This window comes from Amblyomma americanum, chromosome 3 (assembly GCF_052857255.1).
Source record: "Amblyomma americanum isolate KBUSLIRL-KWMA chromosome 3, ASM5285725v1, whole genome shotgun sequence".
Classification (NCBI taxonomy): Eukaryota; Metazoa; Arthropoda; class Arachnida; order Ixodida; family Ixodidae; genus Amblyomma; species Amblyomma americanum.
In genome coordinates this window covers 149,813,681-149,835,994 of record NC_135499.1, presented here as the reverse complement: position 1 = coordinate 149,835,994, position 22,314 = coordinate 149,813,681, and the positions used below count along the sequence as shown (strand labels likewise).

Sequence of the window (22,314 nt, the reverse complement as noted above, 5' to 3'; positions counted from 1 at the left end):
GACGTAGTTTTCTGCCCCCCCCCCCCCCCCCCCCCCGCGCAATATTGCAATTTTCTCATGAATTTTGCAGACGAAAAACTTTTTCTACGAAGTCGAAAGAAAAAAAAATGATGAAGCTGGCTGAGCATACGCAAAAAGACAGAAAACACAAAAGAATGCATGTATAAAAGGGTTTTGAAGTAATAGGAGGAAACGATTTTCGAGAGCACAAGGGATAACGAAGATGTCCTTCCAGCATTTAGCGCCGCTCGGTTCTAACCAAGGTCAGTTAGCTGCAATAAGCATTCTAGGTGTTCGTTTTTTTTTTCAGCCACAGGAGAAAGGGATTATTCTACAGTGAAGGAAAGCAAAAAATAAACAAGGCTTCCAGGATCGCATCACCAAAAATGAAATAGAGCCTAGGAACCAAAGTATTTATCGGAAACTTTTCCCATGCTGAAAGAATGAGGTTACAACAAGAAGTTTTTGGAGAATGAAGGAACTGAAAGTTCACAAGCCAGCGACAATGGTTCCAAACTTAAAAAAGACCCTTTAACGGCGAAGAAAATCTCCCCAAAAAGGAACACACAAACACACGCACACGCACGCGCCATCACATTTGCTCATCTCGTATTAACGGGACGCGCTCCAGGAAGCACTAAATAAGGCTGCTGCTCACTGGAGAGAAGAGTGTGTAAGAAGGAAAAACAAAAAAAAAAGAAGGACGATCAATTCGTCGCCTATCTTCTCAGATTTACAGACGTTCACACTGCTCGTGCTACTTGTTACCAGAGGTTCTCCTATAGGGACCCCAACCTAAAGTTTGCCGCGCGACGACAGCGCCGTGCTCCTCCCTTAGCGGCAGAATTCTGAAGCGTCGATCGGGCGCGAGGGCGCCGCGACGCTCTGACTGGCCGTGTTCGCGTGCTGCGCGCGCTTTCTCTCTCCGCGCTTGCTGCACGCTCCCGCCTCCACGAGGGCGTGGCGGATGCTAGCACAGCCTGACGGCGCACAGTGCGCCGTTTATGTCCATCGGTGGGCAGTTTTTACGCGGTGATCGAAGTGGCATGCGGTACCGTGGTTTGCCTAAAGGCGGGGAAGCGTCTTGCTTGACTTGTGGGCTTCCCTGGCATGACGCATTTGCTTGCTGCCGTGTGTGCTGTCAACAGAAATAACCCAGGTGGCAGGTATCGCTGAATGCGAAGTACCGGTGCAGTATCGGGCGCTGCAATATTGATAAAAAAATAGTACTAATGATCCAACACCTGCGGCAACAGGAGAGAGCGCTGGCGGGCACTTAATATATGTGCACTTACTCGGCCGACACCATGTAAAGTGGCATGGCATGCAACTGCGAAGGCGAAGATGGCAGACACGATTCGACATGTGAACTAACATTGTGCCTCTATCGTACACACGCGGTAGCAGTGTGGCTCTGCAGGTTACAGACTACAAACTGTAGACCTCGGGGGGCCGCGCAATAGTGTTACGTGCCCCGTCGATGCGCATCAGAACTGAGTCGTGCCAGTGGTTTGTGAGCTTAACGTCCCAAAGCTGTACGTAGATTGTGCGCAAAGCCGTTTTTGAAGAGCTCCGGATTAACAGATGTTATTTTTAGTTATCTGTATGGTGAATACGCCATCTGCTGTAAATACGACCATACGGCAGAAGCGGCTAGGCAAGCGCGACACCGGTAGGAACGGCAATGCGTTACCATATTGGTCGCATCAGCCGCATGCCCATGCTAACACTCTCAAAGCTCAAAAGAATGGGATTCCTTAATGCGCACCGACATCGAGAAATGCGTTTTCGTATTTCGCACAACTCTAGACGCGGCGCGATAAGACATGTGACATTGGGGTGAACAGCCTAGCACCAAAGCCATTGAAGCATCGCGGAAAGGGAAAAGAAAAGAGGTAGCAGAAACATGTCACCAGCACGCACGGCGGAAGCAAGCAGATCGAGGTGAGCTAGCACAATTTTAAGACACGAAGGAAAAAAAAAAACGCGAACCGCATTCGTGCCGCAGTTTCGTTCGAAGGTAGGCTTTAATTTCAGTTTTCACTTCGTACACCACGTGGTTACACTCTGGGCACAGAAGTAGGGCGTGACGAAAACAGCGCCCTTTTGGACTATTTGCTTGACGCCGCGCACACGAGCTGCTCCCTCTCTAAAGCACGAGATCGCGCGCAACGTTTTCGCAGCAGTGTCAAAGCGCGAGTAAAATCGTCGAGCGGGCTCACTTTTGTCTCACAACGGCGACCATGCACGAGCGGAGAGAGCATAGCGTGCGCGCAGCAAGCTCCTCTCACAACGGCGCCGAAGCGCGAGCCAGAAAGAACGAGCGCGCGCGCGAAACTAGTTTCCTTCACGTGCAGACACACACAAGTCAGTGGCGACGCTCGTCGTCCTGCCCGATCAACTAGGAGGAGTTGCTCGGAGAGGGCGCTGTTCACTGGCGTCCGCAGCGCCCTCTGGCCCAGGTTGTGTCCCCTATTCCCCCGTAGTTCTTAAAAAGACGGACGGGGCAAGTGGAAAGAGCGACATGACGCGTTCGCCTGCGTTTCACAACACATCTGGACTCCGAAGCCCTGTTTTTAAAACGTTGATACGTGAGCCCTTACATTCAGCGCAAGACATAGCCGCGTTGATCCTTCTTCCTTGAATGAATTCCACCGTTCTCTATTTATTAGCGCGAAGAAAAGAAATGAAAAAAGCTGCTCTGAGTTCTTGGCATCTTAACATATTTTTTGGTATACAGCATTTTAGGATTTTTAAAATGGTAATTATGATGTATGTGCCCAAATTTTGGCCAGTCCCTTCCACTGGGAGTGGGCCATTTCACGTTTGGGGACAACAGCAAAAACCATGGGCAAGAAGCGAACATTACCAGAAATTCGCTACAGCTCCCAGCCACCACCGTTAAGCCTAGCGGCCTATGACGTTCTGTTATGCAGCCAATCAGTCATTCTCTTTATTACGCCACAGATGATGCCAACGCGCTATTTTTTAATGTTCAAAGTCAAATGACACGCGGTGGCAGTCAAGGGAACTTGAACTGCTGGTACCTAATTCGTAGTAATGTGTTAGGGATCGACCATTGTTCATTCCGTGGCACTCTACGGCAGCCCTACTGTCCTTCGATAACTCAACTTTTCGGAACTGTGCGCCACCCTTGGACCACGTTGGAAATCATTGGGTATGCCTGCGGTATTCCCGAGATCCTCCTTTCCTTTTGTCGCCTCTTTCCGTTCAATCTTCGTCTTCACCTTCGGTTAAAGTCAACATTCCACACTGTGGGGCTCAACCCTCGTGTTCTATGCTTGCTTGCCTTCTGCGTCATCAGCCGCCTACAGACGCTTTATAGGACACGTACAGGGCTCTAAGCCTCACCACCATCCAGACTTCGTCGTAGAGTACAAGCTGAGAAGAGGTGGGGGGGGGGGGGGCTCTGATTACTGCGTATGCAGACAAGACCGAACAGCTCTTGCACGGAAGCTCTTGAGAGTTCACGTGCGTAGCATACGCACCTTATCGGCTGTATAGAAGTAGCGGTGCTTTTGGTGCTGCAAATATCGGAGAGCGCCCTATTCATGTTCATTCCTTCCCAAGTGCAGCTCGAGAAAAAAAGAAACAAGCTTATAACAACTGTTGGATAGAGCCACGTCACAAACTTATAGACGCACCCGCCGCGGTGCCTCAGTGGTTAGGGCGCTCGGCTACTGATCTGGAGTTCCCGGGTTCGAACCCGACCGCGGCGGCTGCGTTTTTATGGTGGTCGAAATTATTCCGGAGCCCTCCACTACGGCACCTCTTCTTTCTTTCTTCTTTCATTCCCTACTTTATCCCTTCCCTTACGGCGCGGTTCAGGTGTCCAACGATATATGAGGAAGATACTGCGCCATTTGCTTTCCCCAAAAACCAATTAGTATTATTATTCTTAGAATACTGCACACCTACTCCCCCAGGTATGTGAAGTCATGTAAGCTAATGAGAAACGTCGGCGGCTTCCTGGACTAGGTTCTTACACTACTCGATGTTCAATGTTCTGGGGGTGTCAGTTTGAATCCTACTGGTGCTGAGATATCTGCCTTCGTCCCCTGCACCAAGTGCATGCGCAGGTGCATACGTGTGCGCGAGGACGCCTTCAGTTGTTAAAACGCATCATTAAAAAAAAACACACTTAAACTCTGCGTAGTTCCATCACAGTGTGCTCACAGCGGGCGCACGGAACCGAACAGTTCTTGCGACAGGACATACGCTTACCATGGCACCATCTTGACCGCAACTCGCTTCGGGAACGTACACCGTCTCTTCCATGTCCGTCGACACGGTTGTCTCCCTCCTTGAAGCGAAACTGACGCGGACGATGGCGGGAACGTGCGTGGACTGGCGCGCGAACCTCGGCGCCGAGAAGACTAACAGTCCACTTCCCGTGATCTCTCTCGCAACACACCTCGTCGGCGGTGATGATGCCGACCACTGGACGTCACCACCACTGTACGCAGAATTGGAAGAGGAGAACGAAGGGGTGGGGGCGCTGATCGGGCCAACCTTGGGAGCGTGGTCGACCCTTTGCGCAACCTTCGTCAATTCAGAGTCGCCAGCGATGAGATGCGTCACACTCCGAGTATGCGTGCACCAAGACTGAAGGCGATTCCACCCTATGGGTGCAAGGGAAGCGAGCCGAAGGCGATTTCTATAGAGTGTATATATAGTGTTTCTTGACAAAGCGGCTTCTGGGCGGCCAGACGCGTATCCCATGTAAACAAGAGCGGCCACGAAAGTGACGCTTATCTCGGCGGAGACTAGGTGGGAGTGACCTGTGGCCGATAAGAGGAGTCGCGCCTCATCGACACACTTAAGCATGCGCGCGCTCGTGTGTGTGTGTGTGTGTGTGTGTGTGTGTGTGTGTGCGTGTGTGTGTGTGTGTGTGTGTGTGTGTGTGTGCGCGCGTGTGTGCGCGCGCGTGTGTGTGTGTGTGTGTGCGTGTGCGTGTGCGTGCGTGTGCGCGCGCGCGCACGCACGCACGCACGCACGCACGCACGCACGCACGCACGCACGCCTCGCTCTGTGTTTCGGTGAGCGCGGAACGTCAGGCGTCCATAGAATGACGATTTTATGAGTCAATGAAGGCGTTAAACAATTGGAGAAAAGTTGCCCGCCTGTGGACGGAGAGAAACGCTGACTGGCGCGGTAAAGACATTGATTGCTACGTTCTTTTGTGAAGCTTTTCATCCAGGCATCGGGCATCGAGCCTAAGCGACGCAAATAAGGAGATTAATAATATTGTTATTATTCTGATTATTATTATTATGATTTTACATAAGGACACAAATACACGAGACGACCACAAAGGCGTATACTCTACTAGAAAAAAAGCACCGTCAACCAAGGCCAGTGAGTGAGAAAGGACAAAGCGTAGGACCATCTGCTAATTGTGTTTAGAAAGACACAATCCTGAGCGTGCCAAAGACTAATAAAAAAAACTTGGGGGACACTTAAATTCTTCTTAGCAGCAAGACTTGATAGCGTTAAAGGGTCCCTACGGTCGCTTTGGGGCCCCCAGCAGAGCCTTTCGTAGACAGCCGCACGCTTGTGGACTTCACATACTGCTCTACTACACATCATCGTCCGTATTAATCGTTGCCGTTTATTAGTGAGCCGAAATAAGTATGTGTTCCTGCAATGTATATTAACCCACTGTGCGTTGTGAGGTGCTATATAGAAGGCCTCCATTGTTCTACTGAACAAACGTTCCTCAGTGGTGTAGTGGTATAACGTGCCTGGCTCCCTGACCAAAATGACGTCGGTAGAATGTTGTGACTGAAGGAAGAATGGAAAGGAAATAGCACGGGCTTTCCCACTGGCTCGAGCTGAGCCACAATCGCTGTCAGGAGCAGACAGAGGAGAGTTGAAAGATGTGAGAGGAGAGATTGAAAGAAGAGAATAATAATAATAATTGGTTTTTTGGGGAAAGGAAATGGCGCAGTATCTGTGTCACATATCGGCGGACACCTGAACAGCGCCGCAAGGGAAGAGATAAAGGAGGGAGTGAAAGAAGAAAGGAAGAAGGAGGTGCCGTAGTGGAGGGCTCCGGAATAAAGAAGAGACGCGTGTCGTAAAACCGCGTCCGCCGAAGCGACGAAGCCGCTTTTAAGAACAGATACCCCCTCCGATATCGGTACGATTCCGCTTGATTACCTTTTCTTCTTTTCAATAATAATAATTGGTTTTTTTGGGGAAAGGAAATGGCGCAGTATCTGTCTCATATATCGTTGGACACCTGAACCGCGCCGTAAGGCAAGAGATAAAGGAGGGAGTGAAAGAAGAAAGGAAGAAGAGGTGCCGTTGTGGAGGGCTCAGGAATAATTTCGACCACCTGGTGGATCTTTAACGTGCACTGACATCGCACAGCACACGGGCGCCTTAGCGTTTTTCCTCCATAAAAACGCAGCCGCCGCGGTCGGGTTCGAACCCGGGAACTCCGGATCAGTAGTCGAGCGCCCTAACCACTGAGCCACTGCGGCGGGGCAACTGATTTTCTACGTCACTGCCCTGTCGACCAATAACGTTTTTCCAGTGAAACAGACGACGACGCCAGGTTTTCCGCCGAACGGGACCTTTAACGCTAACGGGTAAAAAAAAAAAAAGCACAGCCTGAACGTGCACCAAGATTAAAGTTTTTAAATTACACGTAAAGAGCATTTACATTTGATGAGTATGGTTTTCTGCGGACTCAGTACATAACGCGATTATAACGGATGATGAATGCATTCCTGTCCACTTGTTCATCGTGATCTAGGCCGGATTAATGTAACGGTTTTTTTCTCATTGTTTTATTTTTCGTACCCAGCGCTGACTGATGCCAAAGATGAAGAGAGAAAAGAAAAAAATATGTGAAATAGAATCGTTAACTGCTCTTCACACTGCCTTGGCCTTTTCTGCAGCACCGCACTTAGGAACTTTTCGCAACACTTTTATTCTTTAAGTTTACCGCAGCAGTGGCCTATTCGTTTGAGCATCCGCCTCGCATGCGGGAGGTGCGGGGTTCGATCCCCAGTGCCGCCGGGTACCCACCGGTGATACAATGGGTACAAGCTTTCCCCTGGTCTGGTGCTCGGCTTATTTACGGTAGGAAATGGGTCTCTGACCCCACCTTGTGAAGTCGAAAGTACCTTGTGCCATGGCGCTCTTTGGCCATAGATGCCCTTGTGCCATAAAAATCCATATTCATCATTTTTGATTTTCACTCTTTCCTATTTATTATTAACTGACATTTTGCATTCATTTTACATTCAATATATTTATTCTTTCATACCTTCCAGTGACGGCTTCGGCTTCTTATCTAGTTCCGCGCGGCGCGTACGCAGAAGGTTGTAGCCTCTGCATTTCTTACTGCAGAGATCGGGGTGTGTATATATATATATATATATATATATATATATATATATATATATATATATATATATATATATATATATATATATATATATATATATATATATATATTATATATATATGAAGACCGCACCGCGGTCGAAACGTTGATAAATAAATGTGCCTTTGTAGAAGTGCCCACTTCTCTTATATATATATATATATATATATATATATATATATATATATATATATATATATATATATATATATATATATATATATATATATATATATATATATATATATATATATATATATATATATATATATATAAATATATAAATATATATAAATATATAAATATATAAATATATATATATATATATATATATATATATATATATATATATATATATATATAGAGAGAGAGAGAGAGAGAGAGAAATAACTTTAATTTGCACCCTTCAAAAATGACGAGGGAGAAAGCTATAGTCTAAGCCCCCATTCATTCCCCTAACCGTCGGCCGGAATCCCTTGGGACTCGGCGGCGGCCAGGGCGAGACCGATGACTTTGCGTTGTTCTTCTGCTTCGTGGTTGAGCAATAAGGTCTCCCAGGATTCTAAATTTCGATTCGAGTGGCCAGATCCAGACCATGTGGACTAGACCTGCAATGATATTGCAGTGCGTACGTCTAGGATTAAAGGCTTCTGGATGCCATTTACTGTACAGTTGAGGGTTTGGAAACACCGCGGTTTACAATTTCCTCCACATGATTTCCTCTTTCCTACTGAGCTGTTTATCTGCTGCTGGATAGGTCTTACGACCGAGCTTATAATGAGAAATGATTTCATGGAATGTTATGAGTTCGTCACCCGATGGGAGCTGTTCCTCGCGTGGAGGCGGCGCGTCAGCGGCGATCGACCGGAAAGTGAGCCCTCGGGCGGTCGCTTGCACCTTCTCGTTCCCCCACAGGCCCTGATGAACCGGGGACCAGATCAGTGAGATTAGCTCTGATGGTACTTGCCCTTCTCTCAGAATTTTGGCGCTTGCAGCAGAGATTCTGCCCATATCATAATTCTTAATGGCTGACTTAGAGTCACTCACAATCACCCTTGTACCGTTTTTGCATTATTGCTGGAGCAATGACAACTTCTTCTGCCTCAGTTGCGCTGGTGTTTTTAACGGTGCAGCCCGAGACCGGGTCTCCACTCTCACGAACCACTACCGCTGTGTGTGCTGCATTGCGATCGTATTCGGCAGCGTCCGTGTAGTGCACTTCGGATCTACCTCGAAATTTGCCCGGTAGGGCCATAGTCATATCTTTGCGTCTACCTTCGTGAAATACCAGATGCATGTTCTTTGGCAGCAGTGGAATTTTGAGTCTGTCCCTGGTTGCTCTAGGTACGTTATCTATTCGCTTTGAACACTCCGGCGGTTCGAACCCCAGGCGCTCCATGATTTTTCTTCCAGTTTTGATTTTTAAAAGCCTTTGATGCTGCGACACCATGGCGGCTTCTATGAGCTCATTCAGAGTGTTGGAGACACCTAGCCTTAGAAGTTTTACCGTGGAAGTGTTCGGAGAAAGACCTAGGGCAGTTTTGTTCCCTTTTCTTATTGTGATTTCAATTTTGTCCTTTTCCGCTTTGGCCAGTTTGAGATAGGGGACAACGTATAGCACTCGGCTTATGACGAAAGCATAGCTAATACAAAAATACATACTGCTTCCTTTAACGTCAACGATGAAGACGACGGCCCACCGCTTAACGCACTGAGATTTCAATAAATGTTTCTCTCTCTCTCTCTCTCCTTTAACGCGTTCGACCCGCCGTGGTGGCTACGGTTACGGCGCTCGGCTACTGATCCGGAGTTTCCGGATGCGAACCCGACCACGGCGGCTGCGTTTCGATGGATGCGAAACGCTAAGGCGCCCTTGTACTGTGCGATGTCAGTGCACGTTAAAGATCCCCAGGTGGTCGAAATTAATCCGGAGCCCTGCACTATGCCACCTCTTTCTTTCTTTCTTCTCTCAGTCCCTCCTTTATCTCTTCCCTTGCGGCGCTGTTCAGGTGTCCGCCGATATGTGACACAGATACTGCGCCACTTCCTTTCCTTAAAAAAAAACAATTTTTTCCCCTTAACGCCGTGACATTGTGCCGTCTCCGCCGCTGGGGGTGGGTATATTGACAGGGAGAGAGCTGAACAGTTATACGTACACCGAATCGTCTCTCTAACATTCGAAAACATTATACATGTGATGTTTCCAACTCTTTTTGTGCCCCCAAAATATTTTTGTTTACATAATAATAATAATAATAATAATAATTGGTTTTTGGGGGAAAGGAAATGGCGCAGTATCTGTCTCATATATCTTTGGACACCTGAACCGCGCCTTAAGGGAAGGGATAAAGGAGGGAGTGAAAGAAGAAAGGAAGAATAGGTGCCGTAGTAGAGGGCTCCGGAATAATTTCGACCACCTGGGGATCTTTAACGTGCACTGACATCGCACAGCACACGGGCGCCTTAGCGTTTTTCCTCCATAAAAACGCAGCCGCCGCGGTCGGGTTCGAACCCGGGAACTCCGGATCTGTTTACATCGAGGCCGAATCACCAAATAGAACAGCGAGTATACGATCAAGCAAAGAGCGCAAATACTGCGATTTTGCGGTGCTCCTCACCGTTTAGACGCCGCGATCATCGCGAAAGGCATTAGGCGATGACTACTTGCCCTCTGAGGTTTGCAAAGACTCGGGCCTAAATATGGAAATTGACGTGAGTACTCGGGCTCTTTCCCGCATGTTGTTTTCGCTCACAGATGCGCAATCATCGCAATCTGAGACTGGAAAATTATAAAGTACAGTGACCTCCACTACAAATTTGCGTCGTTCCTGCTGCAGAGGAAGAACTCGGGTGAGCTTAGAATCCCAGCAGGCACAAGCATGCGAAGTGACGTGAGTACTCGGGATCTTTCCCGCATGTTCTTCTGGCTCACAGCTGCGAATGTTGTCGCTGCCTGAGAGCGGACAATTATAAAGTATAATAACTTCATCTCCTAATATGCATCGTTTCTGCTTCAAGGCCCAAAACTCACGTGAGCTTAGAAAATAAAAAAGAGTACCACTTTGTTTTGTTTTAGTAATCTGGGAGCGGTATTCTACAAGCTGGTCATTTCTCGTTGTCCACTTTGTGTCCATTCTGTCCTCAGTGAATAGTCATGAGGTGTACCCACGGCTTTCAAGCGCCTGTGGCAAGCGACCCGGTCATTGGGTGGTTGGCGACTGGACCTTACCAATGGCTGAAATTGGATGCAATATGCACTCAGTGGTCGCGAAATACACAACCAAATACACAAATACGGACGCGAAATACACAAGGAAAAATGAACAGTCTATAGAATACGGCCCCTGATCGCCGTTTTCAGATGTTGGTAAGCGTATGACCGCGAAACACACTCTTCAAAAGCTTGGCGCGTAGGCCGCGCGGCAACGGTGCACAGATTGTCGGAATAAATATGGAGGTGATCACTTTAGGGCTAGCCAAGTTGAATAAAAGGCTCTACCGCAGTTGGCAAGCAAGACGAAAGTACACATAGGCAGCGCTGTTCACACTGAAATGTAAGAGCGGTTTGAAAATGTCCATAGGGACAGAGGCGAAAATTAAGTTATGGAAAGGACATAAGCAACGCCGCGTCGATATAAAAAAAAATCAAGTTTTCTGAATAAAGTGGCCTTACCAATTGAACGCGGGACTTGCAGCGCTCTTAACACTGCCGCAAATGCAAGCATGATCGTTATCCGTATTTTAAACTGGCCTATAGATGTCAAGTGTTACCATGTACGTAGGCACAGAGCCCAGCTGTCTACTGCAGCGTAAGAAGAGACGCGTTGAGAAATAATCCGCATGACCGAAACATCCTGTACGCCCAGTAGTTTCTGCATATCTTCACGAAAAAGAGCCAGAACCACATGTGGAAACGCTAAGTGGACGGAAACTGAATACCAGCAGAGTGTAATGTACAACAGATGCAGGTCGCGACGCTGGAGGGTAAAAAAAAAGTATATAAAGGATTTGAAAAACCATCAAAGCCGTCCATACTGCCGCAGGACGTTTCATACCAAAATCAGAACAAGCCTGCGCAGTTCACTAAGATATTGCTTAGGGTAATCAGAGTATAGTGCTATAGTGTAGAGTACTGTAATCATGCTCCCTGAAGCAGCACATCTGAGAGCGATTCTGAATGAATCGCTTGCTGAAGGGCGGCAGCGCCTCAGTCCTCTCACTGGCGCTATTCGCAGCAATGGATGCCTGAGTGAGCGCTCCAGTAATTTGTATGCTGAACACCATGGTGTCTCATCTACCCTCGTTTTGTGAGGACGCGCGCGTGTTGCGTCATGTCACTGTGAATCACGTGCGCGGCACACTGCATTAGCAGCTGGGGAGGGGCGCTCTGCTGCATATCCTCTAAAAGCAACAACGCGGAACGTTCCGTCACAGCCTGGCTGCTTAGCAAACAGTAAATGGGACGGCAAGTCTATCGGGTCGATGTATGCCCAGATGCTCACCATAGTTCTGTCACGGGTGCTTTGAGATTGCCCGGCATGTTACACAGCGCCCTGCGGACCCCGAGCATCTTGCGACGCGGCCGAGCTGAAGTGACGCATTGAAGGAACAACTGCTCCAATGTCTCAACTGCCAAGAGGGCTCTGCTGCAACGGTTTCGGTCCTTTAGCGACAAGATGCTCTTGCTCCTGTAATATCCTTATATGACAGGGAGGCCTAAGCAACTTGTAGTGTTCGTAGTGTTGTAGTGTACTGGCATAGAGCAGGAAAGACGTCGGACCGAGGCATGCATAAGCTGTCACGAATTTGCGAAGCTAGGCGTGCACGCAAAACCACAGCATCGTCCGCATCCTTTCGAATGCAGGTGTTGGGAGTGGAAAGAACGAGTTGCCGTCGAACCATGAAACCGACCAGAGGCGCTTGGAAAGAGGAAGCGATTAAGTCGGCGCCTGCGCAAAGCTCGAATCTTTGCTGCAGACCTCGTCGGCGCGTCTGCGCCATTATGTTCGAAGGGGCGACACAACAGGATGCGACGACAGGGTGAAAGCGATAAGCACAATCTGCAATCGGCGTTTGTTATTGCAAGTACTCATCCTGACAGTTGGTGCTGACACGCGGACGCTGACCTAATTGGGTCTTTTGAAGAGTGGCTGTTTGTATGTGGTAGTAGTGTATAACTTTCTGTTCCGACGAATATAGGATGGGCTTCAGCCCAACCGCCTCGACGAGAGCCTGGAATCTGTAGATCCGGGTGCGTTCGGTCAGTCTGATGGTTTTAAGCCGAGTATCATAGCCTAATTGCACATTGGAGTCTCTCCAATTTCATCTGTCTTAGTCACTGTGCGCGTGTCGTATGTTTCAGTACAGATCCATATAATGTGCAAGAAATCTTCCCTACCCTGACACAGCCGGCATCTATATGAGAATTGTCCCGGGTACCACTGGCTAAGGCTAGCCGGTTTCGGATATGTCCTCGTCTGTAAGCCCCTCCATAGGTTTTTTGATTCTTATTTAATTTATTATCAGCTGGCGGATATTCTACTCTGCCCAGCCGATAGTGCTGCGTAATTCCTCTATAGCTAATTACTCTTTCTCCACCGAGGGTGTGCTGAGGGGTCGAGCCCGCCCGGACAGTAAGACCGCGGGCAAGCTCGTGTGCTCCCTCCTTATCGTGGAGGTTGGAGATGGCTGTGGCGCCCATATTAGTTGAATTATTCAATCGTCTTGACTAGTATCCAGAATGCTTTTCGCCTTCAAATATATTCTGTCCTTAAGAATGTTTCTTATCGCTGTTTTCGAATCGGTCATGATTGTGGTGGCTGTTGTTCCCGCGATCGCGAGAGCAACGGCAACTTCGTCGGCCGTTGCGGCTACGCTGGTTTGAACCGAGGTGCTCACCCTTAAGTTTTGCTGGTCGTCAGCGACGACCGCAACCATTAAGTGTCGGTCCCCATACTCGGCGGCGTCCACATAGACCACGTCCTGTCTTGCTTGATATCTCTTCTGGAGCTTTTCCGCTCTTTTCGGACTTCTTTCTTGATGGTATCCCGGATGCATATTCTTCGGAAGCGGTGGAATGTGCAGGCTTTTCCCGACCACTGTCGTGACGTCGATCTTGGGTTCCTCTTGACTTTCGTAGAGGATGCCTAGTCTTGGAACCATGCATGTGGTAAAAAAGGAAATGACTCGAGGGGAAAATCCTTTTATACTTTGCGACCTCACCCAACGCGAAGCACGAAAAGGCTACCCATATCGTACTCTTCCCGAGCTCGGGCACGTGCTTTGCTATCGCATTAGAGCGTAGTACAGACTAACGCCAGAAGATGTCGCCATGGAGGAAGGAAAGGTAAAGGAAAAACTAGGAGAGGCTGTCACTGTCCGAGCTGTATGGCAAAAAAGTTTGCCGGAAGTCACGTGTTTTTGCAAGGCCTATTGCGATTCTTTGGTTCATCGCGCCGCGGCATTAGCAGCGTCGTCTGCGTCAGTAGCGCGTTTGTGAGCTGCCGGTGGTCCGGCGACATAATCTGCTCGCCTGTCATCGCGACGCAAGCTGCGCGTGCGAAAGCGCGCCGAGATGACAAACGTGACGAGCCAAGTAGTGTGGGGGAGTGCTCACTTAAGGCTTCAAAAAATGTGACATAGGTCTCTCCCTATAAACTTTTCATGGTGTGTTGGTTAATATACTCTCCAATAAAAAGGGACATTCCAGGGTAGAGGAATAGCACTTTTCGCTTTGCTCACGTATTTCGCTATGCCATTCCCCAAAAATAATATTGCTAAAACACTTTTGACGCGAGTAAGCTAAGCTTAAGCATGCTAAGCCTACACTTAATCTGCGCGTTTTTCTGCCGTTCATCTCTTCGTGCCCAAATTCATGGCCGTTCACTTTCGGTTTCACTCCCAGTACTGTTCGACACACTGGAGGCGTACAGAGGCCGAAATACGGTAGTCCTCTTTAACGCAAACATTCTGGTAATGCAAAGCAGGCGAATGATGCACGGCGCGTCACGGGCGAGCACGTACGAATTAAGCAAGCTGATTTGCATTCTAACGAGAATGCAGAATTGTTTTATCCAGGAGGCTTTCTCGCAACCGACACGTGGTAACGAGGAACGCTAGAGTTCTTGCTGCGCAGTGGAAGTGGATAGAACAATTCGTCTGACCCCGAGATATACAAAACGTTTCATTGGCTAATGTCTGCTCCTCCTGTTCGTGTGGCCTTCCTAACTTGTAAACTATCAATAAAAAAAAGCTGAGCTTTCCATCAGAAGGGTAACTCAGGGCGTCTGCCAGAAATAATTAATTTTATTAAAATAATGTCAGGTGTGGAGTGCTTACTTGAGGCTTGCTTCATTTAAATGCACACCATGAGAGGTGCGACATGAACAGCGGTTGCGGAAGAAATGCTTGAATCAGGCATCTCTTGGTCAAATCAAATTGGTTGCATTGCTTGAATCAGGCATCTCTTGATCAAAGTGGTTGCATTCCTCTGGTGCAGCCAATGCCATAGTCCGTGGTCTCGTTTCGCAAATTCCCATTCGGGCTATGCTTTCAACAAGAGAAGCCATAACAATAACGAACATTTGTGCGACAGTAACATCGAACTGAAAATACTACGAAGGGTAGGTGAAGGGCCTTTCCGGCTTGCGCACAAATGCGTATAGGTGCAAAGTAAAAAAAAAATATTGGTCAGAGTGTAAGGTTCGGCTAGTTGGTTTTCCTCGTCTTACAGAATTTAGCAAAAAAAGAAAAAAAAGAAAAAATGGTATGGTTTTAACGCAGCTAAAACCGAGTATACGTCTGAAAGCACGAGCTTAGACTGATCTATTGGTTCATGGTTCTGCCTTTTTGGGTCGTCGGTACGTCTGGCGACAATATTAGACACAGGCTAAGCTCTGATCGAGGTTATAAGCTGATCTGATCTGTTAATGACGCAGTTGGAAGTTGATGAGGATGATGTCGAGAGTGCGCGAGAGTGTGTTGCAGTTTAACACGAGGTGTGATCGGTTGCAGCGATAGCATAATGCCCTCGTGCAGTGGCCAGCGAAGCTGATCTGTTCGCGCCGCCGTGGGTTCGGATCCTAGCCGCGGCAATATTTATTCCGTTTATTCAAAGTCAAGGCTTCAGCGATGACCCGGCTTGTGGAGCTTTGGTCGTGAAGTAGAGCTTTCGCTCAAAAACAGGACGACAGGGAGGACTCGTGCTGAAGAGCACCACTCGTGTTATATCTTCTGTCGTCCCGTTCTTTTGCCGCTAGTGATCTTACCGCAACGGCCGGCTCAGCAACACCCAGAGCACTCCTAGCTGTACAAGGAGTGACGATATCTGCTGTTGCGGTATCTCTTAATTAGCGTTGGCCTAGCGCCTGACATATTACAAATCTAAAATAACCTTGCGCTTCGTGAGAGCGGCGCAGAGCTCCGAACTCTGGGGGGGAGCAGATAAGAATCGTGCGACGCTCCCTCACCACATGGTGTCGACCTCCAGGCGATAAGTAGCCTTCCCCCCCCCCCCCCCCACCGCTATTTCCCCGTCGTATGTCCGCGCACCCCGCGCGGAAAAAGAAGTCGGAAGCAGCGGAAAATTTCCCGGTGAAACCCGACACATCTCAGTGGGATATCGTTGACTGCTTATCGTGCCTGCAGGCTCGGCCAGAGCGGCATGTTGTAAGGTATCACGTAAGCGACTGTGGGCGTCGGCTGCGTGACGAGCGATGGCGCGTCCGCTCTTCTTCCTCTTATAGTCCGTGGCTTAGGTTGCACTCCCACGAAACGGTATTTTTTCCGCACGGTAGGAATTCTCAAGAAGCTAGCACGATCATGTGGCTTGGTTTTCTGAGTAGTTATCTTGATTTAGTTCTCAAGTCCACAATCTGAAAAGCAAAACATTTTGGTATATCCCCCCTCAGGACGTTGCCAGATGTGTCGTGGAGCTCCAAGAAAGGAGAAAATGATCATGCGCGCACTTTCCATTTAACAAGAATAGGAATTTCCACCCAGTACCCAACAAGCGCGCTCCCATTCAAAGTGACCATTTTATTTATTTTTTCTTTGGAGCGGAGAGAAAAACGGATGAGTGCACGTGCGTATGGCGCAAGTTTATCCAAAGGTCATAGAAGTCTTGCGACTATCTTTAAACAGATTAATTAATTCATTCCTTCATTTCGGTGGTTCGTTTGTTCGTTCGTTTAATGAAATTGCAAGTAGCCAAGGCTGTTCCATGTATTTTTTTTTATTTCTGTATTCAGACTTTCGGTCGTCTACAAACAAAGGATCCGTTTAGTCCGCACTTCCCAAATTATTTCCAAGCTCAAGAAATGTGGGGAGGGGGTGAAGGTCGAAGGAGGCGAGCCGTGACCGAAACTTAAGAGCAGCACTAAGCAATACTTACGTTCCCACTTCTATGCCGCCAAAATTTAGGACACCTTTAGTGAGGTGCGCGAAACGATAAGATCGATCATGTTCACATTTGCCGTGTCCACCTTAGGACTGTCTTATATGTGTATCGTCGGTCTACTTCTGAAAAGTGGAGTTCAAAGGTTAGATCCTGCTCGCTGCGTTCACTGAACGCTTAGAGGCATCTCTCTTCACGGCAAAAGCAACCTCAGTGAAGTTGCTTCTATTTTCTGCGCTCTCAGCACGACTGCTGACGCCATACCAGACGCCATTGTCAAAGTCGCGATGGAAGACATTTAAGCGGCATCCGTTGTGAAAGAAGCCTCTCGGCTCAACTTGGCCATGCTGACTTAGCTAAAAACATGGAATGCATGTTTTGCCACCGTAAACTCAAGTGGGGATAGCGAGAACGGCTGGCGGCCTATTATTACGTCGTACAAGTCTGACGTCGCTGACGCCGGTGGTAATATTGCACGGCGTTTTAGTTCGTGAAAAACAAAAAGGCTAAAATTCGCCAAAGTTGTCTAACGGTACCCCATAAAGTAATTTTACAAAATGCAGTCCCGTTGAAAAAACAACAACAAAAAAACAGCAGAACGGTGTGAAAAATAGCACAAAAAAAATTTATAATCTTGTCTTCATGGCAGATTTTTCTCTTCTTTTGCAGTATTTTTTGTAGTACTGTCGTTTTTATTCTTTGGTGCTTTTCTTTAGACTATAGTTCTTTAGTGCTTTTCTGTAGTAACTACAAAAAATTCCATTTCTACTACAAGCTTTTGGTCAAAAACATCACATAAAATCTGTTGTGACGACAGAATATATTCTCTTGTGTTTTGCCACTGGGAGCCAATAAAAATCCACTGTAGAGGCTTTTTCTGTGTTGACGCTTTGAGATAGCAAAGTCAGATCGCTGCTTTGTTGCTGGTCTGTTGCTCATTTGTCAAAGCACACAACTGAAGCGCGCGAACGTTTGTGCACTGAGACTCAGCGCCACAGTCGCAAGAACTTTTCATGATTAGCCGCATCATTCGTCATTCGCCGAGCGTGTCATCATAGTTCACAATTTTTCAGCGCAGCGCAATGCTTGCTTGGGGAGTTCCTTGAGGACGCTGTATGCGTCTCAAGAAGTCCCGCAGGAATGGAGGTTTGTCGAAGAACGCTACAAGCGAGCTTTTTCGTAAGTTTGATTATGCGTAGCCGTATCACTCGCTTCATACTTTCGAGCAACGAGACGCAGCAAATGTGAGTCATGTGGAGCGCATTTCATCACTCGCTACGTTTCGCGCTTGAGAGCATATGGTCTATTCTCTCGCAGTGTTTCACCAATGGCAATGCTTTGCAGGTAATGAAGTTACTTCTTTTCATCATTACTGAAGGCTGTTGACAAGTGCCAGCACTGCCGTAGATCAAAGAATGACTGCCAGAGGAAACAGTTCTGTGCGAGAGCACAGTTCCCTCGGGTTAACCCCGAGCAAGACCTTGCGATGTTTGTTGGTTTGTGCCGAGCGAAAGAAATAAATAAAGAAAAATCAGATAAATAATGCCGCTACTAGGATCGGATTCCGCGGCGGCGCGAAACAGATCAGCTTCGCTGGCCACTGCGCGAGAGCACTATAGGCTATCGCAGCAGGCGATCACGCTGGCGTTAAACTGCAACACATACCCGCGCTGTGCATTGCGCATCGCCTTCTTGGTGAACTAATGCTGCTATCAAACTAATATTCGCACTTTGAGCTATGTGCCGGTAGTGACAGAGAGGTATGTGCGCTGCATGCGTTGTCGTGTACAACACTGCTGCAGAAACGCGGCACTTAAGCATAGGCCTTCTGCGTACGTTGGGTAAATTGACATTTACGATGAAAAAGTTGAAGCGCATAACTGGCTCCCTGGGTCAGTGGACACCTCAATCGCGCTTTCAGGTACGCGGCGGTGGTGTGCACCTCTAGGAAACTGTGCTTTCACAGAATATTTCGCTCTTAACAAAGCCAAACCACCACCGTTTTTTTTTTTCGCATTTGTTCCGCTTATACCGCAGAGCTCTTCTCGCTCGTACACAGAGCGAAACAGTAAACAGCTGCCATGCCTGCGCGGAGGTATCATGTCCTCAAAGGAGGCTTTCCTATCATTTCTGCTTGTTGAGATCCAGTGAACGTCTTTGCTCTGAGAGGTCTGCGCATGCGCCAGAAAGACGAGAGAAGACTGCGCTTTAAAACGAGCCCCAAGGGTTATCGCGACGGCGAAAAGAAGCAACGTAAAGCGAGCGAGGTGCGTCACTTTACAGCGTTGGAGCGTCAAGTGAGAAGTAGGCGGTCGAGGGAACTCAGCACGCGTGATGTTGTCACGTGACAAGAGGTAACTCGTAGCTCCGAACAAATTAAAGCTCAACCGTGCGTACACTGAGGTCTCAGTAGTGGGGACAGCCTCACGCCACGCTCTATACGTGTTTGTTCCTTCCTGCATCTTGCCCTCCGTATTGCAACGACTTGCACTAAAATGACAACTTGACAGCCATTGTTCCGTTTCTCTGCAACCTTTCAGCACGTCTTTAATGCATTTTTAACAGTCATTGAAGGTTCCCCTGGGTGCAGTAGGTTCTCCAAGATGAGATTATTAATAAGACTAATTGAGATGAGATTAAGCTGATTAGGGGCCGCCGCGGTGGCTGAGTGGTTATGGCGCTCGGCTGCCGGCCCGAAAGAGAGGGTTCGATGCCGGCCGCGGCGGTCGAATTTCGATGGAGGCGAAATTCTAGAGGCCCGTGAGCTGTGCGATGTCAGTGCACGTTAAAGAACCCCAGGTGGTCGAAAATTCCGGAGGCCTTCACTACGGCGTCCCTCATAGCCTGAGTCGCTTTGGGACGTTGAACACCCATAAACCATAAACAATTAAGCAGTTTAGCTAAAAAAGTGAAGGCTAGCGTTTACAGTAGACATGCGGAGGCTAACTATAGACAAGGAAATAAATGAAATTGAAAAAGAACTATCAGTATTCGGAGCCACACCTCTAGTCACTCATAGCTTAACAAGTTGACTGCCGTTCAAGCGAAAGTGTATGCAGACACCCCTTATTTGGAAAGTAAAAAGACCGAGGTATAATATACTTCATCTTCAGTAGTGACATCTGGTGGATGTTTCAGCAACATTAACGCGTCGTTAGGACAACGTCAAGAGCTATTTGCAGGAAAAAGCTCCATGACTCAAAACGCTTTCAAATGTTTCTTTAGCGCGTAGAACATCAGTGAAGAGAAAGCTAAAACGACAAATCGACGGTTCCAAGCTGATCTTGGCATAGCGCCATTCACTGCGGACCTGACTTCAAAGCAAAAAAAAAAAAGCTCGCAAGACCATCGAGCCAGCACTAAACCTAACAATAACCAACAAGCTGTGTTAACCTTGCACTGTCAGGGCACAGAAAAAAAAAGTAAAGCAACCAGAACACACATGGGGTAACCCGATGACATCACCAGTGGCCAGGGCCCGTCTTAAGAAGGCGGCATTATCTTGTCCGCTGGAGAAGGTTCTGGACTCGTACCAATTCGCTCGACTGCGTTTGTCAGCAAACAGCGCAGTCTCTCTAAAACATGCGGAAGTAAGCCCACTGAAATAGTTAAGGAAGGTTGCACCCTTGGCGCAGGCTGTTTTTGCTTGGCGGATAGTTAGCAATCCTTCGAAACAAGGCGAAAGTGACTCAAGCTAATTGAACTAATTTCAGAAGTGCTTCCATTTGATTTTCAGAGCAAGAACAATCGCCTACAACGGTGTTTTTGTCAGACTATTAGGCTAAAATGAAAAGCTCTTTCCATTGTTGCTGTTCTTGTTCACACATATATTTTGCACATGTATTCAAAGTTATTAACCTGGAAACGATGATCCTGTTATTTCTTTCTAATCAGTGTCACTGCATATTGAATACTCTAACCCAAATCTAGTTTCTGCTGTTCTCATTGCTACTGGTTTTTGTTCACACGTATATTTTGCATCTGCATTCACAGTTATTAACTTGAGAACAATGATCCGATTATTACTTTCTAATTAATGGCTCTATATTTTCCATGTTTATTTACTTTGTATATTTAAAACGAAGCGCTGTTCCTGCCTTTTACATAACTTTCATGCACAGTCTATATAGGAAGTCTCCTTGACTGTTCTGCAACCTTTTAACCTTGGGCCCTTTTCCTGTTGTAAATAAAGAAAGTAACACACCTCATGCAGTGGCCTTCAAGGTAGACCGAATCTGTGCAATGCACGTATGACTGACTAGCAGAAATGACTCTTATTCTTTTAGTTTGCGCTATGGGTGGAGTGACATTGCGTGCAGTCATGCAGGTGCTGCACTGCGTATTCGTGGCTTGGTATCACCAAGCAGGATCTCTTGGCAGTCGGAACAGAGAGCACATATCGCTGCTCCCTTCCGATGAAGAAGCCGCCATTCATTGCTGGCGGAGGACAAGACGAAATAAATCAAGCACAGCCTGCGCGACGAAGTCTGACGTTTAATGGCCCCCCAGTAGACTTTGCCAAGGGCGGTCGTTTCGTGCAGTGGACAACAGATTTATTGCCATCCGCACCTCTTTCTGGAGTTGCCGTCTTAGCGTCGGTCCGCTGCAGGCTCCCAATCATTTTTGTTTTTAGCTGTGTTGAGGGTGCGAGGTATCATTTCTTTCATGAAGGAAGGGCAAGCGTGATGCTGGAATTGTTATTTTACGCACATTCAGGCGTTTAGAACACCAAAATATTCCCAACACCCGAGCTTGTCGTGTATCCTCGAGGACACCAACAACTAAAAAGCAACTCACGTTCTGGCTGCTCCAGATTTACTGCACACCTGCCGTTCTTCTAGTGCGTTGGTGCAACGTTGTACAGTGCAAGCATGCATCGGCCGACGTGCCTCAGAGTCATAGTCACCAGCATAAAACCTTAAATGTTCCAGTATTCATTTGTCGTTTATGGGGGTTTATATACGTCCCAAAGCGACTCAGGCTATGAGGGACGTCGTAGTGAAGGGCTCCAGAAATTTCGACCACCTGGGGTTCTTTAACGTGCACTGACATCGCACAGTACACGGGCCCCTAGAATTTCTCCTCTATCGAAATTCGACCGCCGCAGCCGGGATCGAACCCGCGTGTCTCGGGTCAGCTGCCGAGCGTCATAGCCACTGAACACCGCCGCCGCGGCACATACAGCATAATTATTGTCATTGTCATAAGAATAATCAATACGAGCCAAGCTACATTGAGTGCGGGGCGAAGAGTTCGCTTGTTAATCGCCAATTAGGCTTCCCCTGCCTGAGCTAGCCGCTTCCGCCCTATAGATACCGTGGCTGATTTCTGTTTCTCCTCATTAATCTCTGCCAACTCTGTCCTGCGTCTTCTTTCACTTAAAATTCCATTCCGTCCCCCTCCTCTTTACTATTAATACAGGAATGCATTTAACGGCGACAGTTGTCTGACCGTCCCATCACGAGAAGAGTCAAGCAGATAAAACAACACGGAAATATAT

At 47.8% G+C, this 22,314-nt stretch overlaps 1 protein-coding gene and 1 pseudogene across 2 annotated transcripts in view; both read right to left on the bottom strand.

Annotated features, from left to right (window-relative positions):
- The window catches only part of LOC144125151 (excitatory amino acid transporter 2-like), an 86,718-nt gene that overhangs the window by 56,159 nt on the left and 8,245 nt on the right, over positions 1 to 22,314 (bottom strand). The gene's annotated exons all lie outside the window — the stretch shown is intronic.
- LOC144126383 (uncharacterized) lies at positions 7,876 to 8,870 on the bottom strand (annotated as a pseudogene).